We start from the raw sequence: 22770 nt of genomic DNA, 5'->3' as shown, positions 1-22770 counted from the left end.
GTACACCTGAAGATCTCTCACAGCACACTAGTGTGCCACGGCACAGTGGTTGAAAATCACTGATGTAGAGAAGAGTTTGAGTACAATTTCCAGAGCGATATAAGGCAAGAGAATAAGCCTGCATGTATTTGCTCTGTAAGTGCTGTTCTCATTATTGACTCTCAAAGTCATTATTGAATTCCAATGCTCACAAATCTTTTTACTCTAGTTTGTGAGTTTTATGAAGTCCCCAGGCTGTTTTAATGATCTTACTTGCACAAACTAGATACACATTGCTTTCTTACTTGTTACTAAGGTTATAGGACAAAGGAAGAATTTTTACTGCTACACAATCAATGAAAAATGAATTCATTTAGATCTGTGAGTTTATTTTAGCTGAAAATGTCTTTGTTATCATTATGCATTTTTAATGTACCTAAAAGCTATATCTGTTTCAACTGAGAATAAAAACAAAACACTTGAAGTAATATTTGTTAACTAAATCAGCACACCTGCAATATTTTTTTTCGATTTCGATTTTTTAAATTCGATCTCGTTTGGCAAATTTACACCGGACAATTTCGGTAAGTGAGAACGGCCAAATTCGCTGCAAGATTAGGTTTTAAAACTTCGCTCAACCCTAATGGTGACGCCTGGCGTCTTCCTTCATACATAACAGGACAGCACAGGACCCAATCCATGAAAGCTCCTGAGGGATCTGTGGAAGATAAGGTAAGTGAGGTTTTTTTTTTAGTTTGGCTCTGCTTTAAAGCTGAGATCAGAGAAATGTTTTTTGCAAACATTTTGAGAACAGGTATTGCAAATGCCTTAAAAGCCTAGCAGAGACAGCCTGTTACTGCTCCCAGGCACCTAGTGTAATGCAGTAAGCAACTGGGGTGATAAACGCTGTGGGACATTTCTGCTGGTATGAACGCAGCCTAAGAGGGGGTGATACACATCAACCACCTAATTTCTCTGCCTTTTGATTACACTCACCGGTCACAAGTGTTCATTTACCAAACTCAAAGATTGAGGAGATAAGATAGTAGAAAGACGTTCAGGAACAAATTTCTCTGTGTATGGATAATTCTGAGAGTTTTGTGATTTGACTTAAACCTTAACAATAGGAAAAAGGGTGTATGTGTAAAATATTCCTGTCAATCAATTCCTGTTTATCAGGATTCAGTAGTATATTTGGTATTTAATATACAGCACTGCCTAATATGTTGGTGCTATATAAATCCTATTCATTATTAATATTATTATTTTAATAATAATAATAATAATATTAATAACAACAATAATAATAATTTAGCATTGCTGTTACAATAAATATAGCATTGACTATTGTGACTTCTGTGCTGGTTTTATAATTGGCCACTAGGTGGCAGAATGGGTTTTAATAAAAAGTTATATACAGTGGTACCTTGGTATAAATCCTTACTCCGTTCCAGATCCTTGGATTTTTATCAAACAGGCTTTATACCAAACACATTTTTCCCATAAGAAATAAAAGGAAAATGATTAATCTGTTCCCATGCAAAAAAAAATCCTATTGTTATTGGCATATTATAGATTGATGGGGTTGTATAGAATAATTTAAACACTGCCTAATACTAAAATACATAAATACAAAAGCAATTAGATGAATTAAATGAAAATTTAACCTCACTTTACCTTGCTGAAAAGAGTTGAGTGCCTACTAGGATGGTGCTGGGAAGGGAGAAGGAGGAGATGTTATGTAATTCACAGAGAGTTATAGCGCGGGTTGTTCACTGAATGGTAGAAACTGGCGTACTGACACTCGTGGGCAGTCCTGGCTTTGTCTTGAGAGAGGTAAATAAGGGTAGCGCGTAGTGGTATGACTCATTTTGACGCATACAAGTTCTAGCACAAAGGTTGTATACCAAGTAAAATTTTTCGTGCCCAAACAGGATTTATACCAAGTTGGACTTGTTCCAAAGCGGACTTATACCGAGGTATCACTGTACATTGAAACAAGCAATTCATGGCTGTAAAGCAGGGGTGTCAAACTCAAATACACAGTGTGCCAAACTTAAAAACTTAGACAAAGTCGCAGGCCAAACTTGAAACTGAAAAAGTGCCGCTAACACAATTCCCTGCGTCTATGAAACAGTCCAATGCGGGGCCACGCATGGGCAGAGAGGCTGCTGGTCAACAGACATGAGTGATGCCGCTACTACAATCCCCGCCATTACTTGCATCTTAAAAACGGTCCAATGCGGGGCCACGCATAGGAGAGGCCGCTGGTCGATAGATGCGAGTGATGCCGGGAATTGAAGTAGCGGCGCTTTATAAATGCAGCGGCGGGCCAGCTGCAATTCATATTTAGGATTCCTTGGGGGGGCCAAAAAAAAAGGATGTTGCGGGCCAGATTTGGCCCCCAGGCCAGAGTTTGACACCCCTCATGTAGATGATCCAAAAATCTAATCAAATACAGTACAATCGAAAATAATGGATGTAAAATGTATACCTACAGCCCCATGAGTCTGATGTAGTATCAGTTAAAAAAAATAGTAGACATACATAGCTCCTTCAACATGACCCTCTCCAGTAGGTACAACCAGTCTGCCCCTGTATTGCTGATCATCTTTTTGATTAAACAAACCTAGAATTGAAGAAAACTTGCTGCAGGAGTTTATTCAATAAGCTTAGGTGTGTGTATTCAGAAAGTCAAAGAAATGATCGGGAGTCTAGTGATCTGTAAATACTGGAGAGGGTTTTGTTGGACGGCGGTGGTGCAAGGGTCATACTTTTTATACCCACAGCATTTTAAGAAACCCGAAAAGACTCACAATAATTGAATGCAACTATTGTTAGTCTCTTTGGGTTATTTAAAATTCTGTTGGGAAAAATGACCCTTGCACCAGCTACCTAAATGTTAGAGCACAGGCAACAATTTGAGTACAGAGCAGTGTTTCTTTTTTTTTTAACATGTGGGAACCCTTGAAATAGCTTTTAGATCTTCAAAGAACCCCTTCTATAATTACAATATTCACAAATTACAATACATTAGTGTGCTAGCCAGTGGGAAGAAGTCACCTTTACAGATAGCCATAAAGATCATTGGCGTCACCTAAACTAACCATACATTGCTCATTGCTCAGGAAACCCCTGGAGAAACACTGGGCTAAATGATGACAATTACATTATTAAACATGCAGTATTCATAAAGCTGTTGGTTGAGAAACACTGGTAAAGTGTTAGAGCATCGCTGTGTGTGTTGGGATTAATGGTAAAGGTGCAAATTCATCTCCTTGCTAAGGTGCATTAAGGAAACACAATTTGTGCATTGGCTATTTTTAAATAAAACCACAACACACCCAACCAAAGCATATTTTATTTTAGAATGCTTTGTTTTGTTGTCGGTCCATTCAATTTAAAAGGGCTGCCTAAACGCAAAATGCATCACCAATTTAGCTTGACTATCTGACATTGCTATGTACATCTCAGAATTCATTGGACAGAAATAAAGCAACATATTAAGCAGGTAAAAAAGTGACATATATGTATTTTAGTTGTGTGGGGTTTAACTAACAATAAAGCTAAAATGGCTACTGGTAGACAATCCTTTTATGTAAAGTAATAAGAAGAGGAGAAAAAGAGGGGTTTTGGCCACTATGATAATTTAAAAGACTATGATGGTATTATAAATAGATTATGATATTATTACTTACAGTTTCTAATTTAAACTAATGACATGGAAGATAATTTCAAATAATGTAAAAAGACGATACAAATAGGCAAATCACTAAGATGCCGATAAAAAATGACTATTGCTTGGCTATTGGTGAGTATAGAATAAAGGTTTTACCTTTGCCATCCAAGAGAAAAGTAAAACCCTGTAAAGATCTGCAGCAAATTTCTGTAATTTACCAATCTTTAATCTAAAAGGGACATCTTGTGGTAAAATAGATTACTGCGTCATACATGCTAAAACAAGAGAACAAGTAGAAAATAATAAATCAGGTCACAGAGCTAAGATAGCCCTTGTTTTATTGTGTCAAGTCAACTTATTATATAGACAATAAATATACAACATTAATTAACCCCTAGGCAGGTGACATATTAGGCAGCAAGTGGTCAGGACTAAATGTCGGCAGATAGGAAGCAGAAAAATTTGGCAACTTTAGTTATCACATACCTTTAGTACTGTGGGCATGTTACAGACCATCAAGTCTGAATGCCATCCAATTCACAAGTAACCTGAGATTTTATTATATATGACCCAGTCATTTGTTTTTTAAAAAGCATATCCAGATGGGATCTCTATAAATGCATTCACAGCCATGGCCATTCAATATATGAACAGTTTTTTCAACGGCTAGGTTTTACAGGGGAAAGGAAGGCTGCAGAGTCTTGTCCCTACTCTTCAATGCAATATTCCACTATAAACATATATTCAATTTCTTATCAAGCACAGTTATAAATGTAAAACGAAACTGGGCCTTTTCAATTGACAATTCAACTTTTATTCAAAATCACAAGCATATAAATCAGGGGAAATGTATACAAAACTCAATATATAAGAATACACAAATTCAACATATGACTGGTCACACAGCATGGGATCTATGACCTAAAACTATACAGGGAATTCCCTGATATTCAAAAACAAACAATATCACTATTCCTGACACGTTTCGCCTATCGGCTTCTTCAGGGTATAATGAGAATGTTAAGGTTACCTATTCTCAATATACTCCTCTGCTCTGCAGGCTAATCTTGCCTCTGCAGTATTGTCACCAGGCATGACATGGTGTGCTCTGTCCCCGAATCAGCCAAAGGAGGAAACCCCTTCCACGGTGAATCCACCTAGATGGCTGATGGTGCTCCTCCAAAGGGCCTTACTGTCATAATAAGGAAGAACAAGGCAGCTTTATGCTACAAAAACAGAGTAGAGTTCCCCAAGATATGTTATGTGTTTCAGCTTAGCATCACCAGCCAAGGACAGGAATCATGGAGTATTATTTTATGGATGGATTTCTTGGGCTTTGTTCAGATTGGCAATTAAATTTTGATGCAGTTACTGCTTTCTCATGCCTGTGAAATGCTGCGCCAGGGGAGACGTTACAAGTAGCTCCCACCCAATGCAACCTCATAGAGAAGGAATGGAGGAAATAGTGAGCGGTCCAGTACCACACACTGTTGCCTGCTGTAAAATCTGCAGATGGTAGAACTTTAGAAACCAGCAGTGCTGTGCAAGTGACGGAGTGGATGGCTAGGTGGCAGCCGCTGTGAGCCATGTGGGATCACTTGATCCCTTAGCAAGTTTGTGTACCCAACCTACACACCTAAGAGAAGTTCAAGAGTTTACACATTCTTTAAGGCCAAGTGGGGTAGTTTTAGGCAGATGACAACAATAATTTAAGCTCTAATTAGGTCACCTTCCTATTTGGGTCCATACTGCTATTTTTTGGCTCATGCACAGCCACAAAAAAAATCACCTATGCTCATTTCTACCTAATTTAAAAACATCACAGACCTAAACACACCTTTCACTGTTGAAGTAGGTGGGTAGCCCCACTGCAAGGGGTCATCTCAGCTCCTCAAATTGCAGAAAACTTCTAAAGACCTTAATTTAAAATGAAAGAAACACTGACAACAGTATCAGTTCAGCAGCATGCATGCCTTTCATGCCTTCTACCCTGGGTTTTCACATTTAATAGTGCACTGATTGTCAGACAAAATTTGGAAAAAGCTGTGGAGGAATCCTCGTGTTCACACATCTTCTCATTGCCACGTGCTTACAGTCTGCTGATGGAGCTGGGTGTGTACTAATGCCAATAAACAGACTATTATATTATCTGCTCCTGTGACTGAAGCCTTGAGGCACAGATTATTTTCCAGACACAAAGATCCCTATGTAATGTACAGATGCTATTCGATATTGTCACTAGTCTGTATTGTAGTGGAAAAACACTTCAGATTCAAACAGAACCAGAATTTATTTTCCAAGCAGACATTCTTAGGACTGTGTTTCAACATTTCTTTCCAAAAATTCGGACTTTTTTTTGTAATACCAGTAATCAGCAAGAGACAATTTAAGAACTCCCCCCTGCATAGGTTGAACGTTAACTAGCTATATGCAGCTGCCAGCTAAGAAATCTAATTTTATATGTAAATTATAGTAAGGGGCTGGATTGCCTGGAGGAGAATGAGCTCAGCAATAGCTCTTTGTATGAACACCGGCACCATTCAGCACCATGAAAAGCCTTTGCTGGCCTGAGGGGCTGGATTGCCTGGAGGAGAATGAGCTCAGCAATAGCTCTTTGTATGAACACCGGCACCATTCAGCACCATGAAAAGCCTTTGCTGGCCTGGTAGGACTACACTTTTTAATATAAACAAAACTTACCCCTTCCTCCCAGCTTACCATCCCACCATGCCAGGCATGCAGGCTGGTATCCCCATAACAAGGGAGCAGTAGGCATTCAGTCCCCATGCAGACTCTATTCTTTATGCCCTTCAACAATAAAGGATGCTTTAAGAAGTTATCGCAAAAAAAAAAAAAGAAGTGCACAATACTGTCAAGAACCAGGGGAAGCTATCTTATGTGCCGCCATGTCCAGGAAAGGGGGCAAGTAAGGTGAAAGCTTATGTACAACCTAAACCAGGCATTTGCCTCCCCTATAAATTTATGGTCCCTTAAACGTCACAGTAAAGACCTTTTTCCCCTTGAAGAACAGATAATGTCAAATGTAAGTCCACTGGTTAAATGTTCAACGAATTTTAACTAGATTCGTTTAGATTGTAGTGAAATTTTTCACCACAAAATATAAGGCAAACATTTATCAAGCCTTAGGTGAGTTTGTGAAAAGTGGGGAGGCCCAAAAAGTGTAACTGGACCTTTAATTTTTGTGGAAGTTCTGCTTTCATTAAAGTCTGATAAGAGTTTCTGTAATACATTATAAAACTAAAGTAAGGGCAGACCTATATATAATGTTTTCAGGCAGCTTTCACCCAGGATTGAAACATTTTCCAAACAAATGCAATGAGAATCTTGCAATCAAATGGATACATTCTAAAACTACATGGTTAGCTACTATTGGGCACCCCTATGTGCACCTCGGGGTAGTTTTTAAAGTAAAACACAGCATTTCAGAAACCCTTTTTCATGCAGCTGAGTACAGTTGTGGTTCTTCCTCCAGAAGCAACAGGAACCATGCTGCAACTGCAACATAAATACAAGCGGTAGCAAGTGTTTGCACAAAGTGGTTCCCCACTGCTCCCTGTTGAATTGGAGTGGTTAGGATCACGATTGAGTGTTGAATGTTCAACCAGAGCTGCAGGACTTCATCTAAAGATCACTAAAGCATTTTCATATGCTACATGCATTGTTAGTACAGCAGCACTGCAATCACCAGGGATTGAGAATGTTGTTGACTGCAGACATGTCTACAGGGGCTAAAGAAAACATAAAAATAATAAAACCTTCAACACGTACTAGGTTTATCAAACCTGCCTGAATGATATTATTACAGATGAAATAATATTACATTGTTAGTGCCCGTTACCAAGTGTCACCACCCAAATTCTTTTACCAAGTAATATTTTTTGTGAGTTTGTAAGTGAGCCCAAGATTTCACACCTACCAATCATGTACACCCTTGATTGACCTGAATTACTATAATCTAGAACACATTATTCTGTGCACTTTATTACAACCTGTGAGTCAGTTTACAGCTATTCTTTACTGTTATTTTATTGAATTCACAGAGGCTGCTTGCCAAATAGTTATCCAATCATCTGGACCTAATTCAGTTGCAAGGTCTTTTTCCCACACTTTCAGGCCCTTCCTTTAAAATATAAAAGAAAGTTATAATGCAGAAATATTTTGCAAATAAAAAAGGAAAAGTTTGAAGAGAAATACTGTGATTAGTTCAAAATTATCAGAAAAAGAGGATCAAAATTTGAGATTTACAGTTTATACCACACATTATTCTGTGTAGTGGTGCCTGAGATAACTACACACTGACATTATGCTTAACCAGATAAAAAAAGTTACAGATACTGAAATGACTGAGCTGCGAATAAAAACATCTAATTTTAAGCAAATCATACTGATAGTTGCTATACATATACAGCTTTATTAAGAAACAGCAATGCAGGCAAAGGACAGATGTTGCAGATCAGCGATTTTGACAGTTCAACAGAGCAATCGGGCAGGTAGGAATGCTTATTGCAGAAGAGGTATTGTCTGTCCCTTTCTGCAATAAAGCCCTGCCTGATCACACTTTATCACTGAATTTAATAGGAACCCATCATTCTCTGACTCATGTCTCTAGCTCGGTGTCTCCAAACCTTTTTAGCATGGGGTACCCTTGAAATAACTTTCAATGGTTAGAACGCAGGCAACATTTTGATAGTAGTAGTGTTTATTGATTTTTGTTTTAACAGGGGGGAACCCTTGAAATAGCTTTTAGATCTTCAAAGAACCTCTTCTATATTTATTATATTCACAACGTACAGTATATTAGTGTGGTGGCCAGTAGCCCAAAAGATCATTGGTATCACCTAAACTAACCATACATTGCTCATTGCTCAAGTAACCCCTGGAGGAACCCTGGTTGGGAAACACTGGGCTAAATGATGACAATTACATTAATAAACATACTCATAGGGCTGAATATTTTTTGGAAGCTTTTTTGGCCCCTTTCTATGTAGTTCAGTTTTATAAATTGCAGGTATTCTTATAATAATGGTAAGAAAACTGATACAATCTTTATCTGGAATTAAGTAGATGTGACTTCTGAAAGATAGAATTTAGCCCTTTAAAGGTTTATCATGCTGAGTTTAGCTCAATAATTCATCTGATTTTTTCATACCTGCTCAACTCAATTGGGAAACCAACACTAATGTTTGTATATCTACACCGGTGTTTCTCAACCGGGATTCTGTGAAACCCAAGGGTTCCTACAGAAATTGCTAGGGGTTCCTTGAGCAATGAGCAATTTGGACCTCTCAGGACAATTACCACTGACACCAATGATGTTTTTGTATGTAAGTGTGACATTCTTCCCTGGGTACTCCAGTTTCCTCCCACATCCCAAACACATGCAGTTAGCTTAATTAGCTACACCCCAAAAAATTGACCTTAGACCGTATTAAATACATATGACTGAGGTAGGGACATTAGATTGTGAGCTCATGTGAGGGACAGTTAGTGACATGACTATTGACCTTGTACAGTGCTGCATAAAATGATGTCGCTATATGAATAGTGTGTAATATTAATAAAGCATTTTACAATTTCTGGCCTTACGCGTATTTATCAAAGAATGCTAGATAAAAACCAAAATGTACCGAAAGCCATACTGTGTTCATTTGCCTTTTCTATGTTTATGACTATACAGATTTATATATACTGTACTGTCTTCATATTGTAACATGTCACATCCATTTGGTGTCTCATCACACATATTTTTACATTTGGTACACACATATTCATATCCATGTAAGTATACTAAATTACTGCTATAACTTTTCATAAAATTTTACTGCCACGGCAGTAAAGACTGAAAGGGAAAACCAGCAGCCTCCAGGAATACTTACGTGACATATCCCAGGAGACCATGGCTGCTCTTTCTGCACATGGCTAACATCATAAAGGCCTTTCCTAGAATGTAAAAAATAAAAACTGTTTTAATGCGTGCACAGTGAGAAGAAGGAGGAAAGAAAAAGGAAGATACAGAGGGATCGAGGGCATTTCACCAGTAAAGGTAAGTGTTTCTTTTTTAATGAAAGTTCCACTTAGATTGAGGAATTACAGTATGTCAGGAGGTCTTAATTTGTGGTTATCCAAGCCTCCACTCCATCAGCCTTTAATTTTACTAATATTTATTTAAAAATAGGCCTTGCATAGTAAAACAAGGCCATTTACACTGCTGCTCTCTTTCCCTTGAATAAATAAAAACCTATTCAAACCTGTCAAAAAATAAGGGTTTGTGAGAAAAAACCTCAAACCTGACTTAAGTTTACTTCTTAAAAGCACGGGTGGCATTGGTATGCCTAACAGCCCCCTCCCAGGAAAACATTGCAGCATTCATCATTAAAATACACAGTAGTTTTTGTTTAAATAGAGCTTATGTTGCTGTTCAATCGTTCATATCTACCTTGTAACGTCAATATGAATCTTTATAATTAGCATTATAACAGCAATTTGTTTATTATAATATTAGTTAATAAATCACATATTTTCAGTACCATGGAACAGAATCAGAGACGAGCCAGTGCTAAATATACATATTCTGCAGAGTAAAATAAATATTAAAACTGCCTGGAGAATTGTAATCCCTAAAGATCTCAAAAGATAAATCCTGGGGAGGTAAGTTTTGCCAGAGAGTCTTAAGGGGCATTACGTTAGTCCCTGTGGAACTTATAACCCGAAGCGGTGTTGTATAAAGGTTTTATAGAACAGAAATCTTTAGAGCTGCCAATGGCTGTCCACTGAGCTTTCCTGGAACTTTTAATTTTATACAAATGTGCTGTAATTAGGATAACACTTTCATCAGCATCCAGGGTTCCAAGATGCTATAAACATATGCTGACTTCCATTCTTTCTGTTTTGAGACTCTTTCATATGGGTTATTGGTTAGTTCTACCCATGTGAAGCCAATTTAAACAGTACTTTCAAAATGTTAATAATTCAGCCAAGAACCTCATTACAATGCACTCCTAAGTGATCTTTATCCAGATATTTGTTTGCCTCAAAGGCTTTTCTATATGTGAGTATTTAGGTTTACAGGATGCAGGAGGTACTTATTGTTAATCCAGTTACATTTATTACAAAGAAAAATTACACTCCTGAATAATGGTACATTAAACTTAATAAGGTAGTAATGTGGTAGTCAGGTAAGAGAACTTAAGTAATCAGTGGCTATGACTTTGTACACTTGTAACTCAGGAACACTTACCATGTGGTAGGTGGATTCTCTTACTTTGGGTACAAATGTTGAGCTATACAACTGAATGGTACAACACTCGCAAAAGAGTCATTTATAGGTGGTTCCATCACTTCTCAATAAACACAAAATGCAAAATTTACATCTATATGAATCTGCAAACTAATGTTCTTCTATTGTTACAAACATAGCATGCATAAATCACAAGTTTATTAGTCGTATTATTGGATCATTTTATTTATCTAACTAGGTAATGTGTAGTAGATAATTCATGTGTCCAACAATGTAAAGATTTTGTTTAAATCAGTCAAATAACCTAATTAGGAACTGTATCTACCAATACAGGAGACTGACAACAAACCCCCATTGATGCCCCCATTTACACTAGAGACTGATATTCTACATTTTACCAACACCAGGCACTGACAATACCCAACAACCCTATTCACTAATATGTATTGTGCATTTTAAAAAAAGGGCTGGTGTGGGTGCTAGGGTTGAAGAGTTGAAGAGTTTCTCCTTTCCTAATACACTCTGTTAAAGTGGAAGTAAAGTAAAAAAAAACAACTCACCTACGTATGCAGATCCATCAATGTCCCTGGAAATTTCCCAGATCAGGTCCTGCATCATCCTGGAATCCTCCTTCTTTACCCTTCTGCCTACGTCACCCGTCACTGGGAACTCGCATGTTTAGGTGACGTAGATAAGGTAAAAAGAGTGGGGGTGTCACTACGGATGTGTGGGATCAGCATTTTTTTCCCCATTGAAGAAAAAGCTCCTTCTGGACATGTTGGAGATCGGGCATGTGCAGAAGGAGCAGCCAGAAGATTCCTGGGATCCATGACATATGTATCGTCATGGATCCCACCGCAAGGTTTGAATAAAAGTCAGGTAACATTTACTCAAACCTTATTTGCTCTTTAAAATTTCCATGAGATATTTTTGGGGCAATGACAATGGCCATGGTCATGGTAACTATTGTAATTTTCTTTTTATAAGCTACAACATCATCTGAGCAGCTAAAATGTGTATATGTTTGTCATAGAACCAAATGTTCATTTTTCCAAATAACATTTCCTACAATAGACAGGAATGCAATGACTGGTAATTAAAGAAGATACACAAAAAGCAGCCAAAATAAAAAGTATGACTCATTGTATATAACAGGTATGCACAGCTCCTGATGGAGAATTCAGTTGTGTAAGAATATATTATGTATTGTAAATTGACCTTATTTCTAACTGTAAAACCAAGGCCCAGTGACATTTAGGCTGCATATTAGTAACATACTTATAACTAGATTTACTTTCTCTATAAATATAGATAACTACTCTGTGACCAATTGGGAACTGTTTAGAGGCGTTGGTCAGGAAACTGTTAGAATACTGTGATCATAACAACAGAATCAGATTTTTATGTATTATAAAAAAATATTCATAAAAAGTTTCCGCACTATTTAAAGGGGACCTAAACTAAAATTTGTACCTTACAAAAAAGGGTTAAGAAAAGGGTAAAGCCCCTCCCCTTTATGTTTTGATTGGTGCAGCGATCAGGACAGAATTGAAGTGCAGAGCCGCTCGAGATAGATACATTATGGATCCCAGGAGGTTTCTGGCTGCTCCTTCTTCACATGCCCAAGCCTTTTTTTCAATGGGGTAAAAATTAAAATGCCAATCTCATGCATGCACAGAAAGATCAGCACTCTTTTCTGCATCATCTACGTCATCTGATCTCTGTGCAGTGCGAGGTGGATGACGTAGGATAGACAGGAATGCAATGACTGGTAATTAAAGAAGATACACAAAAAGCAGCCAAAATAAAAAGTATGACTCATTGTATATAACAGGTATGCACAGCTCCTGATGGAGAATTCAGTTGTGTAAGAATATATTATGTATTGTAAATTGACCTTATTTCTAACTGTAAAACCAAGGCCCAGTGACATTTAGGCTGCATATTAGTAACATACTTATAACTAGATTTACTTTCTCTATAAATATAGATAACTACTCTGTGACCAATTGGGAACTGTTTAGAGGAGTTGGTCAGGAAACTGTTAGAATACTGTGATCATAACAACAGAATCAGATTTATATGTATTATAAAAAAATATTCATAAAAAGTTTCCGCACTATTTAAAGGGGACCTAAACTAAAATTTGTACCTTACAAAAAAGGGTTAAGAAAAGGGTAAAGCCCCTCCCTTTTATGTTTTGATTGGTGCAGCGATCAGGACAGAATTGAAGTGCAGAGCCGCTCGAGATAGATACATTATGGATCCCAGGAGGTTTCTGGCTGCTCCTTCTTCACATGCCCAAGCCTTTTTTTCAATGGGGTAAAAATTAAAATGCCAATCTCATGCATGCACAGAAAGATCAGCACTCTTTTCTGCATCATCTACGTCATCTGATCTCTGTGCAGTGCGAGGTGGATGACGTAGGTAGGAACAAAGAAGAAGGCCGATGCCAACAAAGGAAGATACTAGGGAGACGGGACCCAATCCAGGAAACCTACGGAGGGATTGACGGATCAGCGAAGGTAAAGGGGAGTGAGTTTTTTTTTTTCAGTTTACTTCCACTTTAATATACTGTATGTATTGATGTCAACAGGGGTGGATATAGGAAGGTACAAATGGTGCCATTGCACAAGGGCCCCAAACCCTAGCCAACTGGGGACCCCCACTGCAGCCAAATTATAATGATGGGGGGCAAGTAATTTCTTCACAGGGGCCCACTGTTGACTGTTTACGCTACTGGATGCAGTGTTATATTTGTGACTTTCTAGTATATGAATACAATACAACATATACACGTCTATATCATCAAAAAGGGAGGAACTAGAAAATTAATTACTGTTCCAAAATAGTTGCTTCACACTTCTTAGGCAATCCCAAACTCCAATAGGTTCCATCAAGTATAATGTATAGAAACACATGGTCATCTCTTTACTTGTTCAGTCATATTCATGAATATGATGTCATATATTTTTTAACATTTAACAGCATCTAATCTAATCAACAACCAGCAATGGTTTACCATGTGCCTGGAAAACCACCACTGAACTTGAAAGCGACACCTTCTAGATCGTTTTATTATCAGCAAAGAGAAGGTGCACATCTGGATGGCAATTTATCATTATTATTATTAATGAACAGGATTTATATAGCGCCAACATATTACGCAGTGCTGTACATTAAATAGGGGTTGCAAATGACAGACGAATACAGACAGTGACACAGGAGGAGAGGACCCCGACCTGAAGAGCTTACAATCTAGTAGGTGGGGGAAGTAACACACAATAGAAGGGGAAATATGTAGTGGTGGGAAGTAGTGACGGTTTTAAAAGACAGAAGAAGATGGGTAGGCAAGTTTGAAAAGATGGGTTTTGAGTGCTCCTTTAAATGAGCAGAAAGTAGGAGCAAGCCGAATAGCATGAGGAAGACCATTCCAGAGAGTTGGGGCAGCTCTAGAAACATCTTGGAGCCATACGTGTGATGAGGTTATGAGTGAAGAAGTCATTATTAGGTCATTGGAGGAGCGAAGAGAGCGGCTGGGGGAGTATTTTTCTACTAAGTCAGAAATGTAAGTGGGACAAGAACTGTGGAGGAATTTGAAGGCAAAGCACAGAAGCTTGAATTTGATTCTAAGGTGAAATGGAAGCCAATGGAGAGAACTACAAAGAAGAGGCAGCAGAAGAAGAGCGGAGGGAAGGATGGATGAGTCTGGCTGCAACATTCATAATAGATTGTAGAGGAGAGAGTTGAGTTAGTGGAATTCCAGAGAGGAGGATGTTACAGTAGTCCAGATGAGAGATGTGAAGAGCGTGTACAAGGAGTTTGGTGGTCTCAGGGGACAGCTGGGGGCAGATTTTGGAGATGTTGCGTAGGTGAAAGTGACATGACTTGGAAAGTGAACACAAAAAGGAAATGAACAGAACCTGTTACCCCTTTAAAAGAACATGTAATACGTGCTGTATTCTAATTATTATACATTAGCCTAAACCAACTGATTAGATTCTTTCCAATGAGACAAGTTCAGTCTAAAATGTATTCTAGCATTGGCTCTGATTTATTAAAGCTCTTCTGAACTGGAGAAGATAGACTATCATAGGAGAACCTGGCTGATTCAGCAAACCTCGAATTGACTTCCTAAAATCTAATATTTAGCAATTGCTTTTAATTCTGGACCAGAACTATTCCATGTTTGCCAGATCAACCAGGTTCTCCCATGATAGTCTATCTTCTCCAGTCCAGCTTTAAAAAAAACAAGCTCAATGTGTCCAGGGTTTACTTTAGGACACAAAGCAGTGAAACAGGATGACCAAGTCACTTTAAAATAATACAATGAAAACAAGCCAAGAAATTCCAAGCAGATAGTACAGGAATGATCATATGCTGAGCATGTGGTACGTCATCTCATTCTGCATAACATGACTAGCAGTTTAAGCCAAAATGTTTCAATGTAAAATAATTGAATGAATTCATAGTGCCATTTCGTAGTTTATTTTATATGAGGAACAATATGTTCTTGGTACAAATTACTGATTCTACTATGTCTGTGTGCTGACATCCCCTCTCATTCTTCCATGTGAGCACAAAAATGTTGTTCATTCCTTTAGTTCTGCAATTTGGTATTTTTACATGTTGAATTAAATATGTTTTCAATTACTTATGTCAGAGTAAATTAAAATTATTTAGATTTTTCCATTATTTTTGTTTTATCAGATCCCAAAACAAAGTAAAAAGCCAACAATTGAAAAAATACAGATTTTATAATTGAAATATATCATTTTAATTCTAAGGGCTCTTTTTATAAAACCAGGAATTTGACATTTCCTCAAACATTCCTTGGTGTGAATCTCCAATGTTTATTTGTTTCAATAACAGTAATGTATTTCTCACCAGGGAATGTTTGATGTCAAATTTCCTGTTTTATAAATAGAGCCCCAAATGATAAAGTATATTGCATTAAATAACAGCACCTACACAAGAATTAGGATGAGCATAAATAAAAAATTTCTTTTCCTTGACAATTTAGGCACAAATTGTGAAATCTCTGCCACATTTCTCAATTTTGGTGATATGCAGTGTAGTAAATAGAGAAATGAAATTTGGGTGCTTTTTGGTTCAGATTCAAATGGCTGCTGAGAGTTGCAAAATGATTCTAAACCCATTTTTTCATATTCCTTTGCCCCTTCCAAGCCTAATTACCTAAACCCGTGGTCGCCAACCTTTCGAACCTTAAGGACCACTAAATCCACAGAATCCAGGCTGCGCGGAGAGCCGTGTGGAACTCAAAGGAAAAGAAACTTCCCCCAGAGTGATGTCATGATGCCAGAACCTGCCCAATCTCCCAACGCAGGCTCTGATCTGTTTGCTAAATTCTGGGGGTTACTGTTACTGTTCCCCCAGGAGGATTAGCAAGCAGGTCTGAGCTCACGATGGGGGAATGAGCAAGTTGTGTCCATACAGGGGACAGAGCCACGGGCCACCAAAATGTTCTCGCGGACCACTGACTGGTCCGAAACTACCCTCATGTACTTACCCTCACATATATCCAAAAAAAATCAAGCCCACTTTTTCCATGCTTCACATAAGCAGTTCAACTATTAAAACTAATTGAACAGGCAAAATTAAACAAATGGTAAACTGGATGATTTTGCCTAAATTACTTTGTATATAACTAACAATAACATGAATACACCCTTGAACAAAATGTTTAAGACACATACTTCCAACATTTATAAAATTAGAATTTTGCTGCCTAGTTAAAGCGGACCTATCACAATCCTTTTATGTAAGATAAAAAATACATTTTTTTATTTAATGAAAAAGACAAAATGGGAGAGCAGAGCCTCCTGGGATACAAACGTTATGCATCCCAGGAGGCCCCTCGCTACTCCTTCTGAGCATGCCCAAAGTCAAGCATGCGCAGAAGGAGATTTTTATTCAATGGGGAAAAAATATGCTAATCGCATGCATGCACAGTGAGATCGGTACTGTTTTTTTCCCCATTTACAGCAGGATACGTCACTCAATCTTGCACCTGTGCAGTGTGATATCGAGTTATGTATGCAGAAGCAGAAAGTCAAGAAAGAAGATGGGGGTGCCCGATGATTCCTCCGTGCTGGGACAAAGGCGGATAACTAGACGAGGCTGGAACCAATTCAGAAACATCTGGAGGGATCGACAGATCTGCGAAAGAAAAGGTGAGTTTTTGGTGTTTTTTTTTTTAGTTTACTTAGGCTTTAACCAGTGTTATTTAAAATCTTGTGTAGAAACCAAGCATATACCAAAAAGTCTTTGTTTTGGGAAAAAGGTGCTTCCCAATATAGAAATATGGAAAGGATATATTTTCAGCATTGGAATAATATTGGATTACATTTTAGCAGCAGAATTATGCTGATATTCCTTCTGCAATAAAACTAATTTACTTACTTGCTAATGAGCAGCTGTGTGCATAAATGGGAGTTATATAAATCCAGCCAAGCAAATCAACATAAACAGAGATCCTGATCCTGAAAGGGGATCGGGTGAAAATTCCGGCAATAGAATCTCAGAGAGAATACGCAGGTAAATTTATCTTATTGAAGAAGATACATCACTGGTCCCTTCTGTAATAAAGAACCTGAATTTTTGGTGAGGTTTAGTTCTGCTAATATTTCACAAAGGATTTCCAGAGAACCTTGGGTTAACTACAGAGACAGATCAACAGAATTCTTGCTTTGAGTGTCATTTATGTGACTAAATCTTCAGGCTGAGACTTATCATAAGGAGTCAGTGCTGATGAATCCATAAAAGTTTCACATTCATCAATGAATCAAACTACTAGCCTGAATTATGAAAAGCCCAAAGAGTCTAAAAACACTAACTACTACATGAAAAAAACAATATATTCAGATCCTACATTTAATGTATAAATGTAATTGAATGTAATGTAAAAATAAATATAATTATTAATAATATTATTGTTGTTGTTTCATCTTTTCAATAATAAAGAGAATATGTAAAGAACTAGCTAGCACTGAAAACAAGCAATGGTTAGAAGAAGTGTACAATGTTCTCATTTCCCTTACTTCCAGCTTTAGTTCCAGAATAAAAAAAATCAGCCTAGTGTTTGTTATCATTATGCGAGAAATGGATAAAAATAACTGGGATACTAGCATTTAATTATGAAAATATTTTAACTTAAGAGAAGAATAATATGTGATCTTTGGTTATAATGCACCTAACAAACATAATAACAATGAAAGAATGTGTTGTATTTTTACTAAGTAAAGCAATACTTAAAAAGGGGTTCATTCCCTCAATATAATACATGCAGCAGACACTGTGACTGCACATAATGAATGGAAAAAGAATTTACTGTCTGGGTGGTCCCATGAGAAATGAAGAAACCTGTATATTTACTTTAAGGAGCTTAGTTCTATGGATCTCTGACCCATGTTATAAATAAGATTAACAGGGATATGTATAAACTTTTCTCTTGGACACAGATGTTATTAATTGGCTTTGCAGAAGCAATATAGATGGGTATTATATAAATCAGGGTCCCCAACCCCCGGTCCGCTGTTCTGAAAGGTGGGCCCCGGCTCTGGCCGGTGCACCCACCAGCGAGGTCAGGAGAAGGACCCCGCCCCACTTGGAAGGGCGCACTGGCCAGAGCTGCGGACCACGTCTGCTGTATGCATCGCAGGCTTAGGGCATTGGGCGGGTTGTCTCTCTGAACACAATGCACCCATTCTCCCATTACAGGCTCAGATCTGTGATGGGAGATTGGGCGGGTTCTGGCATCATGATGTCACTCTGGGGGGAAGTTTCCCCAGAGTGTCCCCAGCTCCAAAAGTTTGGGGACCACTGATATAAATGATATATTCTTGTAGGGCTGAATGTGGGAGAGGTGGTGAGCACAGGAGGGGAGGATGGGGTTCAGACTTAGTGATGAGGGTTGGCATGAAGGCACAGTGGTAATGGTGAGCAAGCATGGGGTAGTTGCAGGCACAGTGGTAAGTGGTGCCTCAGCAAAGAGTTGTAACTCCAAATGCAACCCTTAAAGCCAACAGCAATGATCGGAGCTAGGATGTTGACGGTGGTATCTGCCAGTCCAGACACTGACTTTAGCTCATGCCATCAGCACCTGTCTAAGCCCCGGAAAAAGCCAGGGTAGGTTGTGTTGATAATGCATATAAATTAGAAGACAACACAGACTCACCTGTTGTAGGAACTTTTCTGGGAGCTTTTCCCAATGAGTATGACTGTTTTGGATGGACTTGATCTACATTTAAACGTTATTGCTACTGTGCATATTTGGAGTAGTGACACAATATTATTACCTGCCAGCCGTTACTGTGCATGTGCCAGGCACCTATTTTAGTTATACCTAAATCTCTACATTGCCCCCAAAGCAGTTCAGTGCAGTGAAGTTTTACAAATGTCTTAGAAATTCTCCTATACCTTATAAATTCTTTGAGATCCTACATGGCATGTGATCTACTGAATAAAGTCACATATGGGTTACTAACCATGGGTGACTTCCTTATTGCTGGTATCACTGGAGGTTGGAGAAGATCATCACTACTGACACCAAATGCTGGGTTTAAGCCTTGCTTCCTACACATGCAAGCACAATCCCATAAACCTTTATGGAGCCTGGAAGATGGATCAGTCTCCTGATAATCCCTTAAATGTCTAAAGGATTCTATTGAACAAATGCAGAGAGATGGGAAGTAGAGGGATCATCAGTCACAGGTAACCATTGTGGCAGAACAATGACGGATTTGTGTCACAATTGTGTTAGAGTACAGGAGAAGTACAGGCGGACTTATATACAAGGCCATCAAGGAAAAACAGGTATCAGAGTCTTAAGGTGCGTACACACTTCCAATTTTTATATCTATTGTGTGTACAATATCTACGAACGATCGTTACCTCTATGTGCAGTATCGGTGCTATACGATCGTTCATATATATCGTGCAGGAACGTTCGTCGTTCGTTTTCCGACGATAATAATTGGAAGTGTGTATGTAGCTTTAGGGAACTGATGGGAAAGACCACAACCCATTACAATAAACAACAAACAACACAGCAATAGGAGAAAAAGATTAAACAAAGGATATCTCCTTATCTTAATTTAATTCAATTATCTGGGTTTACATTAACAATTTGAGTCTATTTATTTTATTTATATACCCTTGAATTTTGCTTTTGGACATTAGGTAGCAGATTAAGCCTTGGCTTTTATATGCATTGAGTGGAGATTTGAATGCATCTGAATGAAAAAATGGCCAAATTGAATGGTGAGGAATTGATAAATAGACCCCTTTGTTTTTGATGCCTTTAATCTCCATTCAATCTCACCAGTGCACCAGGATTTTCTGTTCACGTGCAAATGTTACGTTTGCATGAGAATGTCCAGAGAATCACTTGTGGTGCCTATCTGTAAACTAAAGATTGGAGGTGCTATGGACAGGGTAAACAGTTTTTACAATTTGTAAGACAATTGTTTAAAAAATAATACATGTAAAACTTCACCCACCAGCTCTTGTTAATTAGAATTAGGAAAATGTTGTATTATTAATATTAAATGTAAATTTCTTAATGCAATATTAACTATATTGTCTTATATGATGAAATGATACACACATAGATCCCCTCAACCATCCTTAATTCTGTAAGACTGTCCCAGGAATTTAAGAAAATCTTAGGTGTCTCATGGGCCCACTAGCCCCCAGTGCCCCTGAAATTGCAATCCAGGCATAAAGTGTCAGCCTCCCAGCTGACATGTCCATACAGAAATGTTTTCTCCATACTGGGTTTCAATGACAGCAACCTGTTTTAGATTACTTTGGTCAATTGTTTTGTTGAGTGTACAGGATCTAATATTTTGTTTTTGTCTATTTAATTTTGTTTTAACAGTTTTGTTGTTTATAAAAGTTCATTTTATTTATTTAGCAGATATGTAAAAATATTAACTATGTTAATTCAAGTCAAATAACTATGTAGAGAATGCAGAAAATAACAGCAACCAATTCAATTCTTGTTTTAACATTCTGACTTCCAATCTGGTTTCTCTGGTTATTCCACCATTGCACATCATCGATGGACCTTACACCACTTTATTCAGGAAAACTATAAAACTAAATTTCTTTCTCTAACCCTATTTAACCTGCATTTCCAACATTTAAAGTCAAGGCAGGAGTTGTAAAGTTTAGATAACATTTTATCAGTCTTAAAGTCTCTTAAACAAATTTGCAAACAAATAAATACTGTGGTGAAAGACAAGTTGACAGTTGTAAAAATAATTTGTTCCCTTGAATATCTTCCTGAGTGATGTCAAGGTAATTGCAGAAATGCTTACCATTTAGATCTGTACAAGCTTATCAGACTGTGAAATATACAAGTCCAAACCAGACACTGCCGAACAATACCAGAGAATGGAGTGCATGCTGCAAAGCTCAAGGATTGAGACTGTATGAATTAGATGTTCTCAAATGTGTTCATGGACCTCACTGGTTTTATAAAGAAAAACACTTCAATACACAACAATTTACAATACACACCATTGGCTGTGATAAATGGTAAATGTATAAACAGGTCATTGCACGCAAAGGAGGTATCTTATAGTCTGGTCGCCTAAAATACCAACAGGCATCTTAAAATGATTTTGGGAGCCAGCAAAGAGATATTGTGCATTATGATTTACCCTTATTTTTATTTTTTTTATCTATCTTTTTATATGATTTTAATGTTTTATTAACAATGTCAACGTTGCATTATATTACAATTTTGCAGCTGCCTTAGGAGATGTGGTTTAGAAATTCAATTGAATGAATTGATAATTGCAAAAGAATGGTGCCTGCAACCATTCAGGTGGGCTGGGCTATCAATCAATTGAATGAAATAAATTAATATAAAAATTGAAGCTACAGTGGTAAGCAGATATTTTATAATTAGAACAGGAAAATGTATGAGATAGGACAGCCAGAAATAGTTGCTTCTTGAATGTCATTTTATTGTTCTGTAGAGTTGATTACAAACTGCTTGGTAAAGGACTTTCTGGTGTCTAACAGTATAAATATACATTTTATTAATCATCTGGTAACCAAAAATGATTATTCTTTATATTGTTATGCTGATAATAGACTGTTTCTGTAATATCTTTGTCTTTGCATTCAGATTGATGATATTTTTCTGCATAACTGGGAGAAAGGTAACCATGGACTAAGCTGGGAACATCAAATGCAAGGATCAGTTGCCTTGGGATTTTAGTCTGCAGTGGAGATATCACCAGGGATTGAATTTTCATTTTGAACCAAACAATAAAGGTGGCAGAAAACTTTGAACCTGGAAGAAGTAAAGAAATGCTGGAGACCAGGGGGAAGTGCAGACAATGTGGCGTTGGAGTGGTTCCTCCATGTAGGTCTGCCATAATGAATATGCTGTGTATACTTCCACAATATGGCAACAGCACCCAGGGCCGACAATTAGGCATTTAGACTTTGTTCAGACTGGTGGTGAGGTGGCAATGTGCTTACTGCCTCCTCATGCCAGTGAACTGCTGTCTTGGGGAGTTGCCACATGTAGTATCTAGCCACTGCAGCCCAATAGAGAATGGATAGGAATGGCAGTGAGCAATTCAGTATCACTTACTGCTTCCTACTGCAAATGCTTGTACTTTAAGAATACTTGTTGCGGTGCAAGCAGCTGAGCGACTGGCTGGGTACCAGCTGCTGGGAGCCATGTAGGATCGCTAGCTCCCGCTGTAGGTCTGAATCTGTCATTAGTGTGGTGGTTTAAATTACTTCGGGTTTTTCAGGTTATTTTTTTATGTCTATGTCTCATAAGGCCCTTTTCGGGCTGACTGGCCAC

This window comes from Pyxicephalus adspersus, chromosome 5 (genome assembly GCF_032062135.1).
Source record: "Pyxicephalus adspersus chromosome 5, UCB_Pads_2.0, whole genome shotgun sequence".
In the NCBI taxonomy this organism is placed as follows: Eukaryota; Metazoa; Chordata; class Amphibia; order Anura; family Pyxicephalidae; genus Pyxicephalus; species Pyxicephalus adspersus.
The sequence above is the reverse complement of the archived record's forward strand: the minus strand, read 5'-3'. Positions refer to the sequence as shown.